The 25,736-nt window shown below is 61.4% G+C and overlaps 2 long non-coding RNA genes across 2 annotated transcripts; one reads left to right on the top strand and one right to left on the bottom strand.

Annotated features, from left to right (window-relative positions):
* The first annotated feature begins 4,249 nt into the window (after positions 1 to 4,249).
* On the top strand, positions 4,250 to 5,333 carry LOC144311572 (uncharacterized). The gene is made up of 2 exons (XR_013377181.1): positions 4,250 to 5,007; positions 5,164 to 5,333. It is a non-coding gene; the product is annotated as an uncharacterized LOC144311572 (long non-coding RNA).
* Positions 4,376 to 6,686, bottom strand: LOC144311573 (uncharacterized). The gene is made up of 2 exons (XR_013377182.1): positions 6,343 to 6,686; positions 4,376 to 4,677 (listed from the first exon to the last, which is right to left on the bottom strand). It is a non-coding gene; the product is annotated as an uncharacterized LOC144311573 (long non-coding RNA).
* Positions 6,687 to 25,736: the final 19,050 nt, after the last annotated feature.

The following is a 25,736-nucleotide window of genomic DNA, read 5'->3' as shown; positions in this document are numbered from 1 at the left end:
CCCCTCATTGAGACGTTGAAATTGGGCATCCCTAGGAAGGACCAGCTCCCTCATGCCCAGCTCCAAGGGGCAGGAGGGTGATGGCGAGCGAGGACGCCCATGACTCCAAGGGGCAGGAGGGCGATGGAGAGCGAGGACCCCCGTGAAGCAGACCCGAGGGCACGCCGCCCAAGGAGCCGCTCCCACGAGCCGCAGAGCAGGGGCCACGCATCCAGCCAAGGAAGCTACTGGGTCCACCATCCGGGGGGCAAGGCCTGCCGTCCCCGCCCTCAGAATCTAACCCCCCCTCGTGCACCAGTCAGCTCTGAAATCGCCCCCTCCCCTGGCTGGAAGGCTGGTTTTCTTGTCGTTGTGGTTGTTGCATCCTCCTCCACAGGGATGCGTTGGGCAGCCTAGGAAGGGGCAGCCCCACACCCAGTGCATGGGTCGCCAGGCTCTAAGCAGCCATGTCTGGGACTGACGGGGGCGGGTGGAGGGGGAGGCCTGGCCCCTGGGCTGGAGGCAGCGACTGGGCCCGACGAGCGCGTGGGAGTGACGTGGATGCAGCGTGAGCCCCGTGAGGCCCGGCGTGTCCGCGGGCGGGGAAGCAGCAGACACTCGCACCCGCCTTCCCAGGGCCTTCTGCCCCTCAGCAGCACCGAGTCCCGATTCTCCTGGGGGCAGCGGGGCACCAGCCAAACACCTGCCTGCCCCTTGGGGACCTGTGGTGACGGAAGCCTGAGCGGGGACCTGCAAACACCGGGTAGGAGCTTCCGGGCCCCCCACCATGTTGCGCGTCTCCAGCTCCGCACTGCGGTTACACGGTGGGGGGAGCACTCAGCTCCATTTAGGCTACTGGGTTGTTTTGTTTTGTTTCTTTTTTTTTTTTTTAGATTTTATTTATTTATTCATGGGGGACACAGAGAGAGAGAGAGAGAGAGAGAGAGAGGCAGAGGGAGAAGCAGGCTCCATGCAGGGAGCCTGACGCGGGACTCGATCCCAGGACCCCGGGGTCACGCCCTGGGCTGAAGGCGGGCGCTCAACCCTGAGCCACCCAGGGACCCCGCTACTGGTTTTCTATATCCTCTTCTTTTCCTAGAGGGTGAACATGGTCCTTAGGCTCACCACTTATTCTGAGCCTCAGTTTCAGCATCTGTAAAATGAGGATAAAAATACCCACATTCCAGATATTTCTGTGAGAATGAAATCATGTATTTTGCAAGCCCAACCCCAAGGCTGTCACATGATAACGGCCGAGCCGATAGAACCGTTGCTGCTCTTACTATTCTATTGCTGTGCAGCCACTGGCCACCGGGTTGACCCAGGATCCAAACACGGTGCCCTGATGGCCTGATTCTCAGCGCGGTGACACCGGCTACCCTGAGACTCAACCGCCCGGCTCTGAGGGCGGGAACGTTTTGGTGGAGATTGAGCGTCAGGACGGTTCACCGCAAATAGCCAACGCGCTGGGAGCTGGGCGGGCAAACTGATTCCATGCAGAGCCGCCCCTGCTGCTGCTGCTCCGCGTGGCCGGCATCGCACGCAGCAGCCCAGCCAGTGCACTGGGGATGCTCAGGGCTCGGGCCAGTAAAATCGCATTCACAGGAGCAGGCAGCGGGCTGCATCGGGCCAGCGGGCTGCGAGGGGCCAGGCCCCGGAGTAAGCACTGCGCTGCAGGAAGAGACCCCGAGCGGACGGGGGGAGGCCCTGGCTCCAGCCGTGACCCGCGACACGCTTCAACGCACCTCCTTCCAGAAACCTCCCTGGCCCTACCCTGGGTGAGGGGCCTTGGTCAGCAGCTCCCCAGCGTGGCCCCACAGGGCTGGCTGTCTCCCCATCACGGGCTCGTGCAAGTGTTTTAAGAAGATGACATCAGGGACACCTGGGGGGCTCAGCAGTTGAGCACCTGCCATTGACCCAGGGCGTGACCCCGGGGTCCCGGGATCGAGTCCCACATCGGGTTCCCTGCATGGAGCCTGCTTCTCTCTCTGCCTGTGTCTCTGCCTCTCTCTGTGTCTCTCATGAATAAATAAAATCTTAAAGAAAAAAAGATGATGACATCACAGGGTGGTTGTAATCGGGGAGGACTCCTGGGAGAGGCGAGCCTGAAGCTGGAGGACTAACAGGGGCAGAGATTGTGGGTTGAAGGAAGAGGACACATCTGGTGTCGCAGGAGCAGGACGGGTGCGGGCTGCCCTGAGCCCCCGGGGGGCGTCATCCGTCCCAGCGGAGTGGGGACCTGCCACAGGGAGCTGTTAACCTTGGTGATGAAAGGCACCACTTCACGAGCACCAGAAATTGGCTAAAGTCATTAATTCTGCTCATGAAAGAAAATGAATGCTCGGGATGAGTGAGCCAGCGGCAGTGAGGGAAAGCTTGCTCTGCTCGGGTGGGGAAAGCCAGCGGCCACCTCCTGAGGGGAGGGGCATCTTCCCCTTGTTACCCTGCAGCAGAAGGAAGCTTTAACTGTCTTCCTTTTTGTGAGGGGGGAACTTTGTCCTCCAGGCCAGAAATCTCACGTTTCTCTAGAGGAGGAGAGAGAGGATAATCCAACTGCCCCCCTTCACCTGCCCCTCGAGCCGCTCACGTCCCCTCCTGGACCATTAGGAGCCGCTCGTGACGGTGCCTTGGCCCCACCTGTGGGGTCAGGAGCTGCGCCCTGGCTCCTGCCTCAGTGGTGGGTCAGCACTGCTCATCAGGCCCTAACCTGCCCGGGACCAGCTGGGAGGGGAGGGGGGGCGGAGGGATGCGGCACCTGCTCCTAAGCAGCGTCCTTGATGAGCCTGATGGAGGGAAGCACTTTGAAAGCTTCGCCTGCTTAATCTCATTTAAGTTTTAGGACAATCCTTGGAGATGAGGATGAAGAGGCTGAGCCTCAGGGAAGGTAAGCTGGAGTGCGGTGGCCCCAGGCGACCCCACGCGGCCCTCGGCGCCCCCAAGCTTCCCGCGTCCAGGCGCCCCCCGCAGCAAGGCTGCAGCCTGGGGTCCCCAACAAGGACCTCCTGCACCAGCGCAGCCCCACCCTCCGAGGAGCCAGCACGCCCAGGGGGTCTGGGCACCTGCCACCTGCGGCCAAGCACAGCCCGCCACCGGCCTGCTGCCGCCTGAAGCCTTTCATCAGGAAAGCGAGCTCTGTGCCCTCCACAGCCCGCTACGGAGGCGCGGCTTCCCGACAAGGCCCCCGTGTCCCCGTCACCCGGCGCGCTGAGCCGTGTCCCCAGGTCGGGACAGTCTGTGTCTGTGTCTCTCTGCCTGTGTCTCTGCCTCTCTCTGTGTCTCTCATGAATAAATAAAATCTTAAAGAAAAAAAGATGATGACATCACAGGGCCGGCCACAGATGCCGGCCACGCGGAGCAGCAGCAGCAGGGGCGGCTCTGCATGGAATCAGTTTGCCCGCCCAGCTCCCAGCGCGGCCCACTCGCAGACGTGGGTATATGCGGTGTGTCGTTGCCATCCCGCGGTCGGGCCATCCGGGCCGCGAGCTCAGAAACAGCCTCGCAGGACACGCCCGGCGGGAGCTGCTGGGGTCCACCGCAGACCCACGGGCAGCTGGGGCCAGCGGGCTCGCTGCGACGTTAGGCGCTTCCCTCGCTGTCTCGGGACATTCCTGTCTCCCAACAGATCGCCACAGTGTCCAAACCCGCGGGAGGAGCCCTGGCCACCGGGCGAGCTCCCGGAGCTTCAGAAACGAGATGACAGTTCCCTGCCGCCAAGTCGTTCTCACCGCACGAAGCCTCCAACGTGACCGTCGCTGGAGCGGACGGGCCCGAGGAGCTTCCCACTGGCCCCTGCAGGGAGGATGAGCGGCGTTTCTGTGAGAGAGAGCGAGCTGCTGCTGCGGGCGGCACCCGACACGTGCCCCGGAATCTTCTGGAAAAGGTCTGAAAGCATTGTTCCGCTGCTTGACCCATTGCAGAGTCGCTCCCCACCTTGCTGATGCCCTTGCACGTGCTCAGCCCCGAAAACCACCACCATCTGTGGGTCTGGAGCGGACTCGCCCAGGAGGCCCTAGGATCACGCCGACCGCCGCCTTCGCTCTGCGGACTCCGAGCCCGAGCACCGTCTAAGGGGCCGCTGTGCTTGTAGAACAGGTCCCCTGCAGGCCTAGGCCTGTTAGCAAGGGGGAGACCTGCACCTCCAAATGGCTGGAGTCTACTTTTACGAATCCGGAGTAATCTGGGGGGTTTGAGTGCCTACTCACTTCACATGGCGACCCTGGCTGGGGGGTGACCCCGGGGTGTGTTGTCATCGGGCACGGCGAGGCCCACACTCCAGCAGCCACTGCCACCGAGGGGACATTCGGTTACGTCTCGCCCCCGAGCCGGAGGCATGTGCCCCAGCCCAGCGGGCCACCCGGGGAGTACCAGGTCTGTCGGGAGCCAGAAGGGGCAGGAGGAAAACAAGAACAAAGCCTTTATTGTGGTTGTTGGGAGACGTCGGGCAAGCAGGGTGTGCAGCTGAACAGGCCGAGGTTGCAGCGGCGGCCTCTCGTGGTCCCGTACCCGGCGCTGCGCTGACGTGGGGCAGGGTCCTCGCACTGCGGGACCTTGTGATAAACAGCAGGCGGGGAGGGCTGAGGGCTCCGGGTTTGCTGGCTGGAATTCAAGGACACCACGCAGGGAGTCGCTCGCCATCTGTAGGAACCGGTTGTCACTCAGGGTCGTCCCTCCGGGTCACAGGCTCCAGGACCTCAGAGACTGTAAAGTACAGAGAAGAAACATGACCAGGACGACCCGCGCGATGGCTTGCCGCCGGGTCACACGCGCGTTCGCATGGAGCGTTTTGTGAGTAGCAGCCTGTGCCCGTGGGCTCTCGGGGCTCACTGCTGACGATGCTGCATTGGGTCAACAGGAAACCTGACGCTGTTCCTGCACGGACCTCACAAGGTGGCCCCGCATCTTTCCATCCCCGGTTCCCATGTTGCAGGCAGAGGGACAAGCACGCAGCTCTGCGGGGGAGGCAGCCCTGCCCTCGGGGAGCTCTCGGTTCTGCAGAGAAAACTGCCTCCATAGCACCCGAGGCTGCTGGTAAGAAGCACCTTCTCAACAAACCCATAGCACGTAGCGCATTTGGGAAAAAAGAGGGAGAAACGCGGCTTTGGGTCCAACGGACCAGGAAAAAAAAATTAAGAAAAAAGAAAAAAAAAAAAGGATTCTTTGGGGCCTTTATTCTCTTTGCTCCAGAGAGTTGGAGGCGGGGGACAGGGGGTCCCTCAGCGTCTGAATCCCAGGAACCGGCTGAGCAGGAGCAGGTCTGCAGCCACACCCCAAAGCACCATGTTTGACCCCAGAGCTGGCCCTTCACCTCACAAAGCACAACGTGCTTATTAAATCTGTCTTATTTCACCAAATAACGCTCAGCTTTGTGTTTGTGTGCGTTTCGGTTTTATTTTGTATTTTTATTATTTTTTTTCTATTTTTTTATTATTATTTTTATTTATTGGAGTCCAGTTTGCCAACATATAGCATAACACCCAGTGCTCATCCTGTGAAGTGCCCCCCTCAGTGCCCGTCACCCCCACCCCCCGCCCACCTCCCCTTCCCCCAACCCTAGTTCGTTTCCCAGAGTCAGGAGTCTCTCATGATCTCTCACCCTCTCTGATATTTCCCACTCATTTTTCCTCCTTTCCCCTTTATTCCCTTTCACTATTTTTTATATTCCCCAAATGAATGAGACCATATAATGTTTGTCGTTTCATTTTTAAACGCTGTCTGTGACCTACACACCGAGTTTAGAACAAGTAATGGATTTTGACCTGAGACTTGAAAAATCTTTTCTAAAGGGAACACAACGCCCTCCAGAAGTCTCAACCAGAAGCCAGGATCCCACTGACAGTTCTTTTTTTTTTTTTATTTTATTTATGATAGTCACACACACACACAGAGAGAGAGAGGCAGAGACACAGGCAGAGGGAGAAGCAGGCTCCATGCACCGGGAGCCCGATGTGGGATTCGATCCCGGGTCTCCAGGATCGCGCCCTGGGCCAAAGGCAGGCGCCAAACCGCTGCGCCACCCAGGGATCCCGACAGTTCTTTAAATTAAGTATGTTTACTGTTTTAATCAAGAATTCAGACAATATGGGGAGCCCCTGCTCCCCCCGGCTCATCCCGGCAGCTGGCGGCCCACACCCGGTGCGTGTGCACACTCACACTCACACTCACACTCACGCAGCAAGCGTGTAGGTCCTCCCTGACAACTTCAACACATGTACCTCCTGTCGACTCCGCACCCTTTCTCCTTTGTCCCTATTTTGCAATCTCCAGGGATCCCAGATTTGTAAGGGCCACAGAAGCCGGTCTCAAGCCCACCCCTACTCCGCCCCCACCCCTTCATCTCCCAGAGGCCAGTGCGTTTGTTCCGACCTGCAGGCCATATCCATGCTTATTTGTCCTCCTGGGGCCAAGAAGATGGAACGGAGTCACGGGGGTTCTCCGCTGACGGCGTCGAGTGGGCCTCACGACCTGTTGTCGGGCCCTTCCCAATTCCAGGGCAGGCGCAGCCTGGCCAGAGGGGCCCCCGCAGACGGGCTTCGAGCCTCCGGCCGAGTGGCCAACGGAGAGCAGAGGGCTCAGGCCGCTAGGGACCCCACCTGCCTGCCGCCGCCACCCCCTAGCTGCACTCATGCCTGGTGCCCCTCCCCACCCCTGCCCTGCTAGCCTCCCCCCAAGCCTCGCCTTCCTCCTCTGCCCCAGCTCTGCCTGCAAACTCCGCCCCTGACCTGAGGCCTCGGCCCCTCCCTCTGGCTTGGGTCAGGTCTGGGGTGCTTAGGAGAGCTCTGCACACAGGGCAGCTGCTCCTCAGTCGGCGCCGACGTCAGTGCGGGCCAAGTGCATCACCAGCCTTCGTGAAGGGGGTGCAGGGGGGGCTCGTCTTCCCGAAGATGCAGTTGGAGCGTCTTCATCAGGAGATGGGAGGATGGAAGAGGCCTCCCGAGTCAGAACAAGAGCAGTCCCTGAGGAGGGCGGCCGTGCGCACGGGCACCCACAGGCCGCCCCGGAGCTCGCTCCCCAGCAGAAGCCCAGCTCCCAGGACGGAGCCCCCGATGGGGCCTGAGCGGCAGGGAGTGCTCCTGGACCAAGATGTCTACACAGCACAATTAGGAAAGGGCTCGGAATGAAATTAAACGGCAGCCCGGTTACACTTTAATCACCGCAGGCAGATCAGGACGCTGCTGTGGTCACAACAAAGGAACCTCTATCCATTGTCCTGTGGGGATTCGCATTGGGGACGCAGTGATGCTCCTGCCAGGCGCGCGGCGTCTCCGGAAAGTCACTGTGTCCTCCTCGGCGTCCGGGCGGGAGCTGAGGCGCAGAGCCCTGTGCAGGTGGCTCCTGTCCAGCCGGGCTGGAGGACAGAGGGGAGCGCAGAGCCGGCCCAGCAGGGGGGGGGGGAGCAGCCGGAGCCGGTGGCCCTGAGCTCGGGCAGGGCCAGCAACACCGCAAAGCAGAAGAGGAACAGCAAGCCCCCACATGAGGCCCGGCGCCCGCAGGGAAGGCGAAGGCCCTGACCGGCTCTCAGGGCTGGGGCAAGGGGACGCTTCCAAGGTTCTCCCATTGTCCTCGCTGTGCCCACTGGTGACTCGTGGCTGAGCGCACTGTCATTGCACGGACACTCATGCCCGCCCACAGCCGCCTGGCCTTGGACCAGAGAGGGTGCAGGTGGGGAAGGCGCTGCCCAAGGTGGCCGCTGCCAGCATTCAGGGGGCTCCCGGAGGGCCGGGCGCGGGTCACTGAGCCCCTGGGGCCTGCAGCAGGTGCCCGGGAACCGTGGAGGCAGGTGTCCCCTCCTACGGCGCCACCAACAGACGGGGTCGGGGACAGGGGGACAGATGGGGGGGCTGAGGTGGGCGAGGGGATGGCATGTAGGGCAGGGTGGCATGGGGGGGGCCATGGCAGTGGGGGGGACGGCGTGGGGGGCAGAGGCGGGGTGGCAGGTGGGGTGGACGGGGATGAGACGGCGGGGGGTCAGCACTGGCACCAACCACTGAGCAGCCTAAACTCCACTTACTGGGTATCCACAGCTCCCAGCGGTGCCAGGCCCGTCCCCCGCCCACCCCAGCCCCCTGCAACGCCCCTCGACCCCCCGCCCACCCGTGAGAGCCCCCCTCCCCCTCTCTTCTCCCCCTCTCCCCTCCCCCGGTCCGCGGACTCTAAGCCGATGCCCCCACCAGGAGGTCAGTGTTCATGGGGCAGGAGCTCGGACCCGGCCGCAGCCCACGGCACACACCCCCACCGTGTGGACCCGGCTCTTGAGTGGCCAGGTCAGGTCCTTCTGCAGCAGCGCGCCCGGTGGAGTCGGGGGTGACCCCAAAATATGCCCCCACCCCCCAGCCCCCAGGCCCAAGGGAAGGGCCCTCCCTGCCGCAGCTTTCTGCCCAGGTTGGGGGCACCGCGAATGAATGGGCGGGCGCAGCAGTCAACCCCACACACACACAGTCCACATACCTACCGGGCACTTTACCTGATTACATCATTGCTCCTCTTTTAGGGTTTAAGCAAGGACTGTTTCCTGCGCTCTGTGTGTAGGGGAGGCCGCGCACCTCGGCGAGCGCACAGCCCGGGCAGGGGGGCCCAGCCTGGGAGCCCCGGGCACCATGGCGGCTGTGCCCCCAAACAAGAACACGGACCGCCTCTCTCGGGGGCACCGACACGAGCCATGAACGACGAGGCCACTCCCAGAGTGGGGCCTCAGGGTCCCTGCCCCACGGACACACGGCCCTTGGTCTCAGCGCGGGACAGGCCACCCGTAAGGTGACAACAGGAGGAAGGTCCCGCTTCACTGGGTAGAGCCCAGTGTCAGGCAGCAGCTGTGGCCCATTAGGGCCAGAGCCCTGGGGGGCGGCCTGCGGGACTGTCGGTGCGGCCAGCAGGGGCTGCCCCCAGGTCGAGGCCCTTCAGCCATCGCAGACCCCCCACAGCAGCCTGCTCCCGGGCAGCCACTCCCCAGGCGCCCGGGGCAGGGGGAGGTGCAGGGGAGGCACAGCGGGCTGGTCCCTCGCAAGCCTCCGAGGGAGGAAGGGCTGACCCCGCGGCCCCGGGGCCCCTCTGACTCACGTTTTGTGGCTCAGGCTCCTGCTGCTTCCGGCGGCCCATCATCAGGCCCGTCACAAGGCCTAGGGACAGGATCCTGGCTCCTCCTCTCTGCCGGGGCCCCCGCCCGGGGACAGGTGCAGCTCCCTCCCTCAGTGATCAAGCCATACCTGAAACCATTCGGCAGAGTATGGGCTGCAGAGTGTTAACAGGCCAGGCGAGCCAGCGCTACGACATCCATCCGGGTGACAGCAGACAACAGGCCGTCTGACGCGCTGTTTAGCAGTGGCTTGTAATTCTGCGCACGAGGGCCGTCCTTCCGCCGTGCGGACTCTAATGAACTGTCACAAACGCATTGTTGAGGGGCTGATGGATCATGCCGGGGAGACGGGTAATCCAGCTCCCGCGGCCCGCGTCAGCCTGCGCCCAGGGCCCAGAGCCACGCACCCTGGAGACTCGCGCTGCAGTGGGGCGGCCTCCCTGCACCCGCCGCGGGGAGCACATCAGCGCCCGCAGAGGTCCCCGCTCCCAGGCCTTTCCGGTCCTGCGGTCCCAGCAGACGCGAGGGGCGCCTCAGAGGACGGTCCGCTGAGCTCTAAAGGACCAGAGCCCGAGGCAAAGGGGCAGACCCAGCGAGGTGGAAAGTAGCTGGGGTGGACGGCAGGGTCTGTGTGGTGGGGAGAAGCCGTGGGGTCGACGCTGAGCGTCACCAACAACAGTCCACCTGCCCCCCATCAAGCTGGTGCAAAAGCAGGTGCATTAAGGAAGGTTCTCTCCCCGTGTGAGCCCAGAAGGCGCCCGTCCTCGGTTCCACGTTAGTCGTGCTGTTCGACTCTATCCAACACCTGCTCAAAGATGACAGTCTGGGCTCCAGAGCAAGAGAACCAATGGGGGAGAGAGAGCCTTCTCTTAAGGACTTGGCTCGTGTGATTTGCGGGGCTGGCAGGTTCTAGACCAATGGGGCAGGCCAGCACGTTGGAAATCCAGGTAGGAGGTGACGCTACAGTCTGGGTGCAAAATTACTTTCTTCTCAGGAAAGCTCGTTTTTTGTTTTTCTGTTTCTTAAGATTTTATTTTTATTTGTTCATGAGAGACAGAGAGAGAGAGAGAGAGAGAGAGAGAGGCAGAGACCCAGGCAGAGGGAGACGCAGAGGGAGACTCCCCTGCAGAGGGAGACTCCCCTGCAGGGAGCCCGACGTGGGACTCGATCCCGGGACTCCAGGATCACGCCCTGGGCCGAAGGCGGCCCTAAACTGCTGCGCCACCCGGGCTGCCTGGAAAGCTCGGTTTTGGAGACTTAAAAGCCTTCAACCGATTGGACCAGCCTCTCCCAGCTCCCACATTATGGAAAATAATCTATTTCTCTCTCTCACGGTCAACCGATGGTAAATGTTGAGTCTACAAAATACTTCCAGGGCAACACCTAGACTGACACTTACCTAGACGACTGGACACCACGGCCTAACCTCATGGACACCAAAAATCACCTCCCTACCAAGGGGCATTGCCAACCAAACGAGCTCGTGCAACTACACGACACGTCACGGGAGAACTATTTAGGGGAACCCCAGCCGTCTGTGGCTCACGTACTCCGTTTCACTAAATGTGACACAGCAACAACTGTATCGCCTTTTTTTTTTCGTTTTTTTTACATATTATTTCTTAGGAAAGGAGCAACTGCTGATTAAATCTGGACACAATGCGATCTCCTGACGTGGTTTTTGTTTTATATTTGTCCGGGGAGCTGGTTGGGTTTATCTCGGCTGCGTCTGCTGCTACATGTTACTCTTTTACATATGTAGAAAGAAAAACAGCAGATAAATTGAGTGAGACACTCTCAGGACTGCTTCCCAGCTTCCCATTCAGAACGTAACGCTCCTGATTCACTTTTGGTTCCGAGCTGGTGGTGTTCAGGTTTCCCCCACGATGCCCATCTGTGCGGTCCCAAGCTTGGCGGCCGCGACGGTTTTAAAGGAAACTATATGAGAACTAAAAAGAGATGTGGGAGCTCTTAAACAGGTTTTGCAATTATGTAGACCAACCGGCCTTGAGTCCCACTTCGGGAAGGCTGCTGGCACAGGCCTGGCCCACGGCTCCCTACAGCACGTGGCCCCCGCAGCTCAGAAAGGTCCATCGACACTGTCCCCTGGGTGGTCTCTAGGCCCCTGACACCAGCCTGCACGACCCTGCAGTCGAGGGGCTGGAGCTTCGGAACGCCGAATTAAGAATTCAGACAATATGGGGCAGCCCGGGTGGCTCCACGCTTTAGTGCCACCTTCAGCACAGGGCGTGACCCTGGGAGTCCCGGGATCGAGTCCCACGTCGGGCTCCCTGCAGGGAGCCTGCTTCTCCCTCTGCCTGGGTCTCTGCCTCTCTGCGTCCCCCACCCCTGCCCTTTCCTGCATGATCCAGAGAAGAGATGCAAGACCTGGACTTGACTCCTGGAAGTGGGATCTTGGGCAGGTGACTAGTTTCTCAGAGCTTCAACTCCCACATCTACAAAATCAAGATAATTAGGAGTGACCACGGCCTTATCCCCGTGATGGTTTGGAGAAGAGAGAAACAGAGACAGAGAGCGAGAGAGAGCGAGCGCAGGAACAGGGGGGAGGGGCAGAGGGAGAAGGAGAGGGAGAGCGAAAATCGTAAGCAGGCTCCGGACTCGGTGCGGAGCTCAGAGCATGACCGGACCTCACGACCTAAAATCACGACCTGAGCCGAAATCAACCCATGCTTAAGCGCCGAGCAAGGCGCCCAAGCACATCACCTGTATTAGCCACCGTTGTAAAGACTTGACTTGCCCTCACCACGGTTCCTGTGGTGATACAGACGCGGTCACCACCGCCGCCGCCACCGCCGCGGTCACTGAAAGCTGTGGACGACCGTCATCACTGTCATTGTTCTCCTTTGGAAGCCACATCTGATGGCCGAGATAAGGCTTTCCTCGACCTAAGGACCAAGGGCTGGGAAACGGTTAGCGTCAGCCTCCTTCACCAGCGTTTAGTAGGTTCCCAGGTGCCTGGGACAAGGCTAGGCAGAGGGCAAGCAGAGAGCCTCCACCGTCCGGGCGATTAGGGTTTCACCGCAAGGTTGCACAGGAGCTAAATTCTGATGGGATCGCGCATCATAGGGCTCAGATGCGCTGGAAAATCCTGAACCGCGGAATCACAGAGCTCCAGTCTCCACTTTCCATCAAGAGATCTAGAACAATCCAGCACAACAACCAGGCCGGTCCAACCACCGGCCTGGAAGTGATGGCGGGCTCAGCTACGCGCCCAGGGACAAGCCCTCCTCCTTGCCCTGCTCGCTTGCTCCCGCCTCTCGCCCTGTCCCTGGGCATCATCATCCCAACAGACGGCCTGGTCTGCACCCAAGCCCTTTCCTCAGGCCCTGATTTCAGGGAAAACCTAGACAAGGCAATGACTACAGTGTTCTGAATTTAGACTTCAACTTCAGAGAAGAGAGGGCTCGTGTCATTGGAATAAGTGAGTTGTCAGAGAAAAAGGAGAAGACACAGGCTCTACACACACTTTTGGGAGAAATCCTCATTTATAGGGCAGAAGAGGAAGGGATTGTGCCGGTCCCGACGATGCAGAGAATAAACCTTCCATGAGACGTGCCAGGGCTTTGGGTGCCTGACAGGTTGCTGTGGCTTCTCCGTCTACGGGGCTGGGGGGACAGCCCAAGCCGTCTGGCCCCTCTGGAGATTTGCATTTCATCCAAATAACTGACGTGGAAAACAAGGTCTGGACCCTAACCTGCTCCCTACTATTTAAAAAAAAAAACACAAAGCACATTTGTGCTACTGAGGATGCTCCCTCCCTCTTAAGCCAAGAGATAAAAACCAAAGGGGAAAATCCAAAGACTCAAAGGTCACCACGTACAAGCCCTTGACTCTAAGTCCATATAAGACTTGGTTCCCTGGCTTTCCCGCTCAGGCCTCCATCCCCCTCTCCTACCGCTTTTCACCCTCCAGACAGGTTTCTCCAGTACCAGTAAGTGGGGGGTGGGAGGGAGCAGAATGCGGAGTCACGTGGAATAAAGGTGCTCATCACTGTCTGATGCCACAGAGGCTGAGGGACGGGAGGCTGAGGAAGCGCCACAGTCTTTGGTGACCTTTAAGAACACAGGCCCAGAGGGCATGAAGCTGAAGACCGCGTGAGGTGGGAGGACCAGAGAGAGCAGAGGGGGTAAACCCGGCAGCAGCGAGAGGGAACAGCGGCCAGCTGCAAGGCTGAACAGCACAGATGTTGCGGGGAAAAGGTCGGGAGCGCGTCAGACGCGGCCAGGATGGGCGAGGGGCTGCCAGGAGCATCCGCCGAGCTCCTGCCCACCTCCCCCAGCCCACCTGTGCTTCTGCATCCACACTATGCACCTGCATCACCCAGCGGTGTACTCAGCAGACACTGGGCAATGAGCAAATACGTGCACGATGAAATCAGAGGCAAGAAAGAGGAGGGATGAGGAATGGAGAACTTGACATACAAAAGAAGGGAAATGGGAGTTTCCACTGGATCGTCTCAACTTCCTCAGTTGAGTAAGAGAAAACTGTCATCTCAAAATGAGACAGATGGAGGAGGCGCTAGAGGGAGGATGCAGAGCTGCCTCGGAAGCCATGCGCTCAGCTGGGCCCCGGCGCCCCGGTGGGTCCAGCCCCGGGAGCCTGCGAGGACCGAGGGCCAGATGGGTCCTGGCATTGCAAGCAGTGCAGGGGGGGAGGGGCTCCAAAGGGCGGCTCCAGCGCTCAGGGCACGCAGGACACGCTGCTCGCTGTGACACTCCGTGCATGTGTGTGGAGGTGCGGGGTCGCAGGCACACCTGCTCCAGCAGCCCCAGGCCCGGTTGGCCAGAGGGCCCGCGGCCTCACCTGCAGCCGAGGAGCCGCCCGCTGCGGCAGGGGCACGGCAGGCCCAGCGTGGGCTCCTGGCAGGTGCTCGTCGGCAAAGGTTTCCCACTGAGCAGCCCTCCAGCCCTGGCTGCACACTCGTCATCTGGAAACACTGGGTATGAACAAGCCCCATAAGAAGTCTATTTAGATTATTGCAAGAGATTCCCACGTTACTTTAGTCAGTGAAGGAAAAGGAAGAACCGTTGGAGCCTTTAAGTCTAATTTCAAATGTTGTAAATTTCTAAGTGGTTGTAAGAAAATGGTTCTAAAACCTTTATCGCCTACTTGTGTGCACAAAGTCTCCAGTCAATGGTGCCTATCAAGACTTCCAACAAATCATCAGCGAGTCCGGGGCAGAAATCGGAGCTATTTTAAGCACCAACACTGATATATGAAAGAAAAAAAAGGTATGCTCATGGAAACCCATTCAATTTTCTCATCTTAAAATTTTTATGGATTTCCAGAATTCTTACACAAATTCATCACCTAATATATCTCTCTAGGACTCTGTATGTTACGATTCCTCATCAGCTCTCACATAGAAGGTAATGAGCGCTGTCACCACGTGCCACCTAGATGCCACCAGACGCCCTCCTGGCTGCCCGGCGCCGCTCAGACGTCACCTCCTGTGGAAGCCACGACACAGGAGGCTTGGGGAACAAAACCAAAGAGGATGAGTAACAGCTGGCATGGGCGCCGTGGGCCAGGCCGGCCACCACGCTACGGTCCTGCAAAGCTCCCGCGTGAGGAGCGCGCACCGAGGAACCAGCACGCAGCACCCAGGAGGTTCGAGGTGCGGTTGCAGGTGGCCTGAGCCCACCCGGTGGGGCAAGTGCAGGGAATGGGGCTGCTCAACTACTGGGGGTTCCAATCCACCCCAGGTAAACACCCGCAGGCCGCGGCCGCCTCGGGATGCCCCGGAAGCATCCCTCCCTGAGACGTCACCATGCGTCACACACACGAAGCCCCTCCGTTGTTAGGTGGTCCCCTCGCCCTGGGCTCCAGTCACCTGAAATGTCACAGTATCCCCTGTTCTGTGACTGCAACCCGCCACACCGGCCTCAGATGTCATCCACTCGGGGCACCACGTCCAGGCCTGGAAAATCACAGTGTGGGGTATCACTGCACCAGGCAGTGGACTCAGGTTCAGGTCTGCTTGGGCCACCGACCGTCTTAGGGACCTCTGGCCCCCTGTGTCCCTCTGGCCTCAGGTTCCTCATTTGGGAAAGGGTTTTACTAGATGATCTTTAAGGTCCCTTCCAGCCTTGACATTTTCCATTTCTGAGGCAACCGATATCCCAAAGATTGGATTATTTTTTTTAAAGATTTTATTTATTTATTCATGACAGAGAGAGAGAGAGAGAAAGGCAGAGACACAGGCAGAGGGAGAAGCAGGCTCCATGCAGGGAGCCTGATGTGGGACTCTATCCCTGGACTGCAGGATCATACCCTGGGCTGAGGGCGGCGCTAAACCGCTGTGCCACCCGGGCTGCCCATCAAAGATTGAATTAAATGTTGATTCACACCGCTGGGTCAGCATCACTGGGTTGCAACCCCCTTGACAGCAGCTCTGTCCCTGGTGCTGAGAACAAATGTGGGCACATGTAAGGACTCAGCAAGTATTGGATGGACAGATGGACAGATGCATGGGTGGATGGATGGTAGATGGAGGGATGGATGGACGGATAGATGGACAGATGGATGGATGGATGGACAGATGGATGGACAAATGCATGGACAGATGGATGGATGGATGGATAGATGGACAGATGGATGGATGGGTGGACAGATGGACGATGGATGGATGCATGGATGGACGGATGATGGACGGTAGATGGATGGACAGATGGATGGAAGACAGGTGGACAAATGGATGGATGGATGGTTGATGGATGATGGATGGATGGATGGACAGATGTATGGATGGGTGGATAGACGGACAAATGGATGGATGGACGGATGATGGATGGATGGATAGATGGACGGATGGATGGACAGATGGACGAATGGATGGGTGCATGGATGGATGGATGGACAGAAGGATGGACAGATGGATACACTTCCTAGGAATATTTTCATGTCACAGTCTCTGTTTAAGACACTGTAAAGTTCATCCATTTGAAGAAAGCTCCAGTAGGGCAGCGGGAGTCAGCCCACCACAGCCTACGTGGCACATTCAATGTCAAAACCACACTGGGAGAAAATGTACTGAAAGTGGAGTTGTGAGAACACGCCCCTCAGAATTCCCAGGCCGGGGAGCCAGGGAAGCTGGATCCTCACGTGCCCAGTTTTGGAAGGTTTCCAGAAGGAAGGAGGACTTAAGATGCTGTTTGGAGGATGAGAGTCTGCTGGGTCGTGGAAAAGAGCGCGAGGCCTGTATTGGAGAAGCCGTAAGTGGCTGAACCGAGGTCCCGTCCTCGTGGTGAGTGGGGAGGACCCGCTCTGCACGCTCAACACTCGCTGGGTCTGACCCTCGGCCCAGTGAGCCCTGGTAAGAAGGGTGACGCCCAGGAGGCCAGAGAGCCTGAGGAGCCGCCCTCCTCCTCCCGGCCTCGCTGGGGGAGCCCTCCAGCCCCCGGGGTCAGCCCAGAGTGACCTGGGATGTCTGTCCACCTGTCTCGCCCCCCGCAGCTACCGCCTGCCTCCCCCTGGGTCACCTGTACTGTCACCAGGGCAAAGCCTTCAGACAATGAGCCCGGGCACAGCCTTAGGACGCATCTTCCCAGGGCAGGTCGCCTGCCGCGCCACAGGTGCATCCCTTCCTGGGGGTGGAGCCCGGCGACACCCGGCGGGTCTGGTCTGTTCACCTGCCTGCTCCCGGCCCTTGGCCCCGGGTGCCTGCAGGCACCTGCAGCTCCTTCTCCGTCCTCACCCGGGGCCCTCCCTCCTACAGGTGCCACGGACTCTGCCTCCTGCCCTGTTCCAGCCCCGAGAGCCCCCGTCCTCCATCCTCAAATCTCTCTGTGACCTCTGACCCCGCTCCCTGCATCGTATCCTCGCTCTCTGATCACAACTGCACACATTCTAAGGGCCCAGGAATGAGACCGTGAGCATCACTGGGGCCAGTGCTGCCCACCACTGTGGAGGCTCAAAACTAGCCAGTGGCCCTCCAGTTATAAGGGAAAAAAAAAACAGCTAAGGCGCTGACAAGGCCTGTACAACCAGGTCTTCGGTGACCTCTGGGAGTGGACGTCTGCTACTCACCTTTGCTCAGCTGCTTCGCTTCGCCAGAGCCCCCTCGCCATGCCTCCAGCAGCCAGGCCTCCATCACCTCGGAGCCTCCCCCGGGAGCCCTTCTCTCACACACGCACAGGGCAACCCCCTGTCCTCCGGGTCTTTGCCTCTTTGTGGCCTTCGCAGCGAGGGCCTCCTCCCCACTCCCTCCACGTCGCCATGGCCTCCCTCCCCATCACTGCCCTGGCACCTGCCACCCCTCATCTCTTCCTTCCTTGCCCTATCACCTTCCTGGAGGCTTCGTATCTTCCTTTCTCACTTGTTTACAGCCCACATCCCCTCACTGATGAGCTCCAAGGTCTAACCACAACCTCGGTGCATCTAATTGTCCCCAGAACTCACTGGACACTCCATAAGCACCTGCGGGATTCTGCTATCCATTCAGAACCATCCCCCAAGCTCCTACGGCCAGGGCCACGAGGCCACAGAGCTCAGGAGGGCATTGCCCACGTGTGGCCTTGGGACGGGCTCGCGTGGCGGGAGAGGCCCTGGGCTCTGTTCCAGCAGGAAGCAGATGGAGGAAGGTCTCTGCCCTCGGGGGAGGACACCTGGCGGGGAGCCACCAAACCAAACCAATGACAGAGGCAAGGGTAGAAGACGAGCTCGCTGGCCACCTGGAAAGATGGTAGCACCACAGGGGACTGTGCACGTCCTCGGCCCCGACGCCTCCCCCTGAGGCCCAGAGGGCGGCTGTGCCATGGCGTCCCCCCCTCCCGTCGCAGCCCCAAGTCAGCCCGTCGGGGGCCGTCAGTCCATGGCCAGCCCCCAGCAAGAAGCTGCGTCCCCACGCGTCCCGCCAGCGAACCAGGAGCCGTGAAGAAGCCGGAGTCCCGGCCTGGTGGGAAGGATACGCGCCCCTCCCGAGGGCACCCCCTCTGGGCCCCCTCTCTTCTCTCTCCTCGGGGACGCAGCTCGGAGCTGCAACGGAAGCAACCGAGGCCTTTCTCGGAGACCGACTTGGTCACTTAGTGGCGCAGGCACCGCAGGGCTGCCCTCCGAGGCCCTCGGGGCTCCCTTGCTGCACCCCGGCCGCCAGCACCCAGAGTCCCAGCCTGGAGGGCACGTGCCCCGAGCTCCCCGCACACCCCTGTATTCCGTTCACACCTCGGGAAGGCCAGGGGCAGAGGATCCTGCGTACGGACAGGGCAGGGCCAGCTGCTGCTCGCTGCCCCACTCGGGCCAGGCCTTCCTGATCCGCAGTCCCCGCGGACAGCAGGCACCGGGCGTCGGGAGGAAGGACCCAGGCCCGGGGAGGGTAAGTGACCGGCAAGTCACACGGCCAGTACGTGTGCGGCACGTCTGGCCCCCGAGCCCGGCGGGTGCTTTCACTCCCGGGTCCCGTACTCCCTCAGAAGTGCGTCCTCGCCACGACTGCAGGTGTCGCCATCCCAGCCTTAGCAGCAGGTGGCCGCCGGGGCTCAGCCCACCTGCCTGCCCAGCACCGCCCCCGGACCCCAGGCCTCCCCCCCAGAGCCTGGAACACAAGCCCCGGCGCCTGGTTAACGGCTGGTGCGTGTCGCCCTTTGCAGCCGAGTGCTGACAGTGCCCGGAGCCGGCGGCCTCTGGTCCCTCGGGTGCTCCGGGGGTGCCCAGGGCGGGACAGGCCCAGATGTCACTCAGAGCCCGTGACGGCCTTGTGCGGTGCCACTGCGCGCCCTGTCCTGCGGGTGTCCCCCCGCCACCCCCCAGCCGCGGGAGCCATCAGGGACACTCAGTGTGGGACCTTCAGGCCGACGACAGCTTGATGGGCGGCACTAAAAAGCTCTGTAAAGATGGTGAAGATGCCGCATGCCTGCCTGCCTGAGTGCGTCTCTTTATGTGTCTATAAACGTGATACCATCAAAGCAGAGCCTTGGGACCATCAATCTGCCCCCCGCCCGCAGGGAGCCGCGCACAGGTGACGGCTGGGCCGAGGTGGCCACACGGCCTGGGCCAGGGCTGCGGTGGTGGAAAAGAGGCTGGCAAGGGGCAAGAGGGAAGAGCCGACAGGTAGAGGGCAGGACACACGGGCAGGGGCAGGGGAGCCTGTGGGGTGCCAAGGGGCCCCGGGCAAGGGAGACGCGGGGACCCGGGGAAGGCCAGGACACGGCGGGTGAGACCAGGAGGCGTGGGGGGCAGAGGCGGCAGGGAGCCCGGGAGGAGGGGGAGGAGAGCTCCCCACCTTCACGGCCTCGCAGCCGGACACGTGGGACCCCGGGCTCCTCCGGGCGTGTGCACACGGGGCACGAGGGGCTGCGGCGTCAGGGCCGTCCCCAGAGCTCCGGACCCAGCCTCAGGCCCCGAGGACCAACCGGGGCCTCTGCAGCCCCAAACACTGTAGTGGGGGGCCAGCACCCACGACCCCGTGATGCCTCCTGCGGCGCCAGCGCCCCTGAGCCCACGGCCCCGAGAGGTGCCCAAACGCCGGGCCTCCCCCCACCGCCCCGACCCAAGGGGAAGAGGAGCCGGGTGGGGCCGGAGGTGGCTTCAGGCTCCAGCTTCAGGCCTCGGGGCTTCGGGCCTCAGGGCTTCGGGCCTCAGGCTTCGGGCTCAGGTCTTTGGGCCTCGGGCCTCGGGCCTCGGGCCTCGGCAAAGAGCAGCAAGGGCCTCGGGGAGTACGCAGAGGTTAGGGAGCGGATCTCACCTGGGGGTTCAGAGGCTGCTCTGCTCTCACGGGGTCATCCCAGGACCGTGGAGCCGGCAGCTCCCAGCCCAAGCACAGCCGGGAAGCCCCCGACCCCGCTGTGGTGAGGCCGTGGAGACGCGGCTCCTTCCCAGGCCCACAGCCCGCGGCCCAGCTGGTCCCCATCACCGAAGGCCCGGCTGTGTTCTGTCCTCCCAGAGCCACCGGGATGGGTCAGAGGGAAATGTCCCGCCGCCCAGGAGGGAGGACACCCAAGAGGGCGGGCACCCAGGAGGGCGGCACCTAGGAGGGCTGGCCCCCAGCAAGGCAGCACCCAGGAGGGCGGCACCCAGGATGGAGGGCACCCAGGAGGACAGCACCCAGGAGGGCAGCACCCAGGAGGGCGGGCACACAGGAGGGAGAGCACCCAGGAGGGCGGCACCCAGGAGGACAGCACCCAGGAGGGCGGCACCCAGAAGGGCAGCACCCAGGAGGGCGGGCACCCAGCAGGGCCGGCGAGGACGGGCATGGCCGCTCTCCCTGAGGGCCTCACCTCCCCTGCAGCTCGGGGACATGACGGTGGGGCACCAGGCCTCCCGAGAGCACAGGGACGAAGGAGCGGCTCCACCCAGGCAGCCAAGGCGAGGGCCAGAGATGCCAGCGGCCCAGCCCTGCGGAGCGGAGCTTGGGGTCTGTGTCCCTCGGCTTCTCCCTTTGCTGAGACACTTCCTGGCGCCACCGAGCACACCTCGGCTCCCCGGGGGGCTGGGCGGGCCGGGCGGGGGCGCAGCGGCTGGGGGGCCGGTCAGGAAGGTGGCGGGGTCGCCGCGGCCCGGGCTCAGGCCGGTGACAACGGAGCGTCAGAGCACACAGAAGGCTCCGGGTGCCCCCACCGCGGCTCCGGGCGCGCTCAGGCACTGGTCTCTACCCGGCCTGTCCCCGGGCACCTGCTCCTGCCGCCGAGGCCCGCACAGGTGTGTTGAGGAAGCACTGACCAGGGCTTGGGTGGGCTGTCGGGGCCCTCCTCCATGCGCAGACAAGGGCTGCACCCCCGCCCGGCCGTCCCACTCACAGACCACGGGGGTCTCCGCCGTCCACACTCAGGAGCAGCCCCAGAGGGGAGCGGGCCCTGCCTCATTCTCGGGGTGTCTACCGGGTGGCAGCACCGGTGCTAACACAATGGTCCTCAATCCATCAATACACGATCAGTACGCGTTCCATATTCGTGGAGCACCTGCTGTGTGCACGGCACCTTCTGTGCAACATGCACGAGCAGAGCACAGGGCACAGCCGACCCAAGACCCTTCACGCACCAAGCGGTCCCCACGAAGCGCCCCTCTGGGCTTTGGGGTTCTGACCCGCCCATGCCTGATTCGGGCCCCTCTTCCTGCAGGGGCTTCAGTATTTTCCTACCAACGTAGGCGGGGGTCTTCAGATCATCTCTTCTGTGTTTTTGGTGGCTTTGACTTTTCCCATTACATTTGCCTTTTCATTGCCAAACACTTTGGATGCATAGAGTTTTTCTTTTTTAAAAAATATTTTATTTATTTATTCATGAGAGACACAGAGAGGCAGAGACACAGGCAGAGGGAGAAGCAGGCTCCACGCAGGGAGCGCGATGCAGGACTCGACCCGGGTCTCCAGGATCGCGCCCCGGGCCAAAGGCAGGTGCCAAACCGCTGAGCCCCACACCCCCACCCCGGGCTGCCCGAGTTTTTCAAGTGTAATCTAACCCGTTGTTACTTAACCTCATGACTTAGATGCCTATGGTACCCGTTCTCATTTAGAGGCAAGCATGAACTCAAATTTTCTTCAAGTTTCAATATGGTTTGATGTTCCCCTATTAACCCACGTCTCCTTTGATACATATTATCAAGTGAGAGTCTTAGCTGCTTACTTTTCCCAAAGAACAAGCCATCCCCCCTCCCCCCTCCCCCATCCCCCTTCCCCACCCATCCCCCTTCCCCACCCCTCCCCCCACCCCTCCCTTCACTTCTCCCCCACGCTCCTCCCCCGCCCTCCCCATCCTCCCCCTTGCCCCCTTCCCCTCCCCCACCGCTCCCCAACCCTCCCCACGCCCCTCCCCCACTGCTCCCTGGGCTCCTCCACCCCTGGAGCTCCCAGAACCTCTGCTTCCACCTCCCCTGTCCCTGCTCCCTCCCAGGACTCTACCCTCTCTGGGGCACCTGCAGCCCTACCTCTGCCTGTGTCCCCAGTGCCTGGCTTGCAACAGGCATTCGGCAAAAGGCAGCTTCACACAGACAGACCCCAATTCTCCCGAGGTCCACGCGCCCAGGACCCAAGGCCGCCCCACGGTCACCTTAAAGGTGGGCGGGGGCGGGGGAAGGTCACCAACACCGAGAAGGACAGGGCTGCCAGGTAACGCCACTCCGCAGCGGGCACAGAGCCCACTTTGCCAGGAGACCCCTAAATTGTAGGTTCTACCTGCAGCGACCATATTTTCTAAACCAAAACCTAGAAAATCCAGATCAAAATTAAATGGCATATGGTGACAGAGTCCTGAAGTGCTACGATCAGTACAAGTCAGCACCTACAAACCCCGGACCTAGAGCTGTGGGAAAGCCTCTTGGGGGAGGCGAGTTGGCCTCATTACGCTGGAGGGTGTGATGCGGCACCAACACCAAGCACTAGTCAAGTACCTCGCAGGTTAACGTGCTGGCAGCGGCTTCTGGCTCCCAGGAGATCACAAAGGGCGAAACACTCAGCGTCCTGCTGCCCAGGGAGAAGAAATGGCCCTTCAGAGACAAGACGCTCCCTCAGACCCCGTCTCAGGTGGCCCCACACCGTAGTTTGACCCCCTGAAGGACCAAGGAACATCGGTGCTATCCAAAGCCTGCAGATACTCCGTGATTTTGGGCAAATCACCTGAAGCCCCAGTTTCCAAATCTGCAGAATGGGTGCATTGGGTCAGTCAGTGGTTTGCAGCGTCTCCTAGAGCTCCCCAGAGGTGCTCAGAGGCCATAGGGGGGTTCCCCAAGCCCTGCACACACCCCACCTCACTCCCCGGGTCACAAGGCTTCCCCTCCCTGAAGCCCAAGCAGCAGCCTTTCTCCCTGCTTTAATTACTGGATCGTTTCATGCGGTTCTGTTTGTGAAGATCTAGTCCGCATGCCGCCGCACGGGAGGGGCCGAGGACCCTTTGGCTCTGGTTCCAGGCCTCGTGTCCTCGGGGAGCCTGGAAAACGGAGCAGCACTCGGCTACAGCCAGGGGTCCCCCCCACCCCATGAGGTGCTATCCTGGTGGGCGGACCAGATGGGAGCTAAAGTCTCCCCCACGGAGCCAGACCGCTGGGACACAGAGCCTCGGGCCCTATCCCCTCCACCTGCAGCCGCTGCCCTAACCTGTGCTTTGGCTTCTCTGACCTTTGGTCTCCTTTTTGTGAATCCACAGGAAAATGCGTCCCTGACAGCTTGACCTGAGGCAGGGTCGCACGGGGGGCCGCCTTCCCAGGCCAGGAAACAACCTTGCAACAACCCTGGCGGCTCCTAAGACGCTCTTAAGACGTAGCATTCCTTTGTTCAGAATTCTGGTTTGGGTGAGTTTCTTTACAGAAGCTTAATTGGGAAGAAAAGATAGGTCATGTTCCTGCACCATTATTAAAAGCATCCGTCCCCCCTGCTGTGAGGAGCTGCTGGAGAGCTGGAGGGCCCCGAGGGGCGGGGAGTAGTGAGAGAGCTCCGCACGCAGCCAACCCTGCTTCCTGGGCCCTGCGGCTCCCGCTCCAGCTCCCGCTCCGAGCTGGGCCCCAAAGCTGGGCCCCAGGACCCCGAGACGTGGCAGGTGCAGAGTGGGGCAGGGAGGGCTGCGAGCCCAGCAGCTTCCCTTCAGCCCTCGCCTCCCGTGGGGTGTGTGGGGTCCCTGAGATAAAGCCTCTCCCGCCCAGTGAGCCGGCGGGGGCAGGGGTGCCGGACCCGGTGCACCGAGTGCCCAACGCAGGTCAAGCCCAGCCTCCGGGGGCCTCCCGGTGGGTTCCCGCGCAGCACTTGCTTTCCCCCAGGCCCGGCACCCTGGGGTCCACCTCGGTCCCTGCACAGTCCCCTCCTGCAGGCCTGTTAGCCTGACCTCCTGGGCTCCGCGGTGCCGAGATCCCATGCCTGCCGGGCTCTTCGCCCACCCACCTCCACTTTGCGCGACCTTCGTGACCATCGGGCTGGCTCCCCTGCTGCTGGAACCTGCTCTGTGGGCTGCCCTGCACTGCCCCTCCCCTGATGCCAGCATCCCCAGATGTTCTTGCGCCCCATAAACCCTCAGGTCTAGGCGGCTGCGTTCCAGAGTCTGCCCGGTTCCTTTTGAATATGGTCAACCCATCAGGTGCCTCAGTTAGCACGTGAGGACCGACGTCCTCTATCACCGCGATGCTAAACTGACTCTGCAGACCAATTCACCGCAGAATTGCTAACAAGTCACTGGTTTAGACACAGCCGTCCATGCACCCAGAGGCACTTGGGATCACCAGGGCTCTCAGACCCAGCTCACCTAGCCCGACGGCTGCAGTTCAGGCTAGAGAGACCCCAGCTCCACAGAGGGACGTGACCGCCCGCGTCGCCCAGCAAGTCACTGATAAAGGGCATGACAACTGTCCGGACGCCGCGGAGATGGACATGGAGGCAGGAGCAGGACGGGACGCAGGGCCGGAGGCCAAGGCTCGCGAGCAGGAAAGTGGAAAAGAAACGCTGAGCTAACGGTGAGCTCCGGGGCCTCATCGAGGTCAGCATTGATAGACCTCGGGTCCCAGCGATACCGGGAAGGTCATGACAGGCATTTAGTCCACGGTGTTGCCCCCGGGCACCTCTGGGTGCTCACGGGCCCTCTCGCAAGCCCCCGGGCCTGTGAACACAGGAGGAGACCTGGGTCCCTGCGTTCCCGGATGCTCATGGACCGGAACGTGGGCAGCACAGCGAGTGCAGGAGAGAGAAGCCCTCCCCAGGGCGACCCCGCTGCCCACCAGGGCCCTGAGCCAGAGCTGCCCCCCCAGGGGCAAGGCGAGCATGGAGCTTGGCCGGGATCGCTGTGAGCCCCCTCTGTGTGTGTGCACACGTATGCGAGGGGCCCCAGGGCCACGTGCCCGACAGCCAAGTGGGCCCAAGTGGGGTGCAGGGCGGCAAGCAATCGGGAGCCCCGCATGCGGAGGCAGCCAGCTCCGTCTGCAGCTTGCTCTCAAGAGCTAAATGACACGTAATTCAGTTAAAGGAGAAGGAAGCAAACCTCATCACAACAGTTGAAAACATGAAAACAACAAATAAACAGCTGCTTTGAGTCTGCGACAAGGAGGCCAATTTGATCTTCGCAGAAAGAAAAGTGCCATCTTGCATGTGCGTGTGAGCGTGCGTGTGCGTGTGCGTGTGTGTGCGGGGGCGGGGGGGCCACAGGCAGCTGCAGCTGGGAGCAGAGCGCGGCGCTAACCGGTGCCTGGAACAGTCTGCGGGCCGGGAACCGTGGCGCTCGCGGCCCACGGAGGAGGCCCCCGGGGAAGCGTCCACCCGCCGCACCCCCACCTGGCTCGGCCGTCGCTGACCTTCCTGCGGGCGAGCTGCCTGTCATGGAGCCGGGCGGCCCCGGGCCCAGGAGCAAGTCAGAGTCTCCCAGGCACCCCCCACCCCCCAAGTCCACGTGCACGGGAGGGGACGGCGCCCGGAGGAACATGCCCCTGCGGGCACCAGTCAGCTCCCGTTGTCGTGGATCCACGTGGGGAAGAAGGACCCACCAGGCCCAGGGCCCTGACACGGCCATTGGTCCTCACCGGTCGGCAGGCCTGCTGGCGGCTCAGCTCCACTGTGCAGGCCACAGGTGCCGGGGTTACCTGCTCCACGTGGGCTTCCAGGGGCCAGTGCTCGGCCGGAGCCACAGTCAAGGCCAAGCAAACAAGGCGAGGCTCCACAAGGCCTCTAAGGCCTCAAAATGGGTTGCCACCACGTGCCCCCTTCCAGCGTCTGGATTGAGTTAGGGTTCCTCAGGAGACGACACCCTGCCAACCACAGGACGAC

Source organism: Canis aureus, chromosome 3 (genome assembly GCF_053574225.1).
Source record: "Canis aureus isolate CA01 chromosome 3, VMU_Caureus_v.1.0, whole genome shotgun sequence".
Lineage (NCBI taxonomy): Eukaryota > Metazoa > Chordata > Mammalia > Carnivora > Canidae > Canis > Canis aureus.
This window is presented reverse-complemented; position numbering and strand designations above follow the sequence as displayed.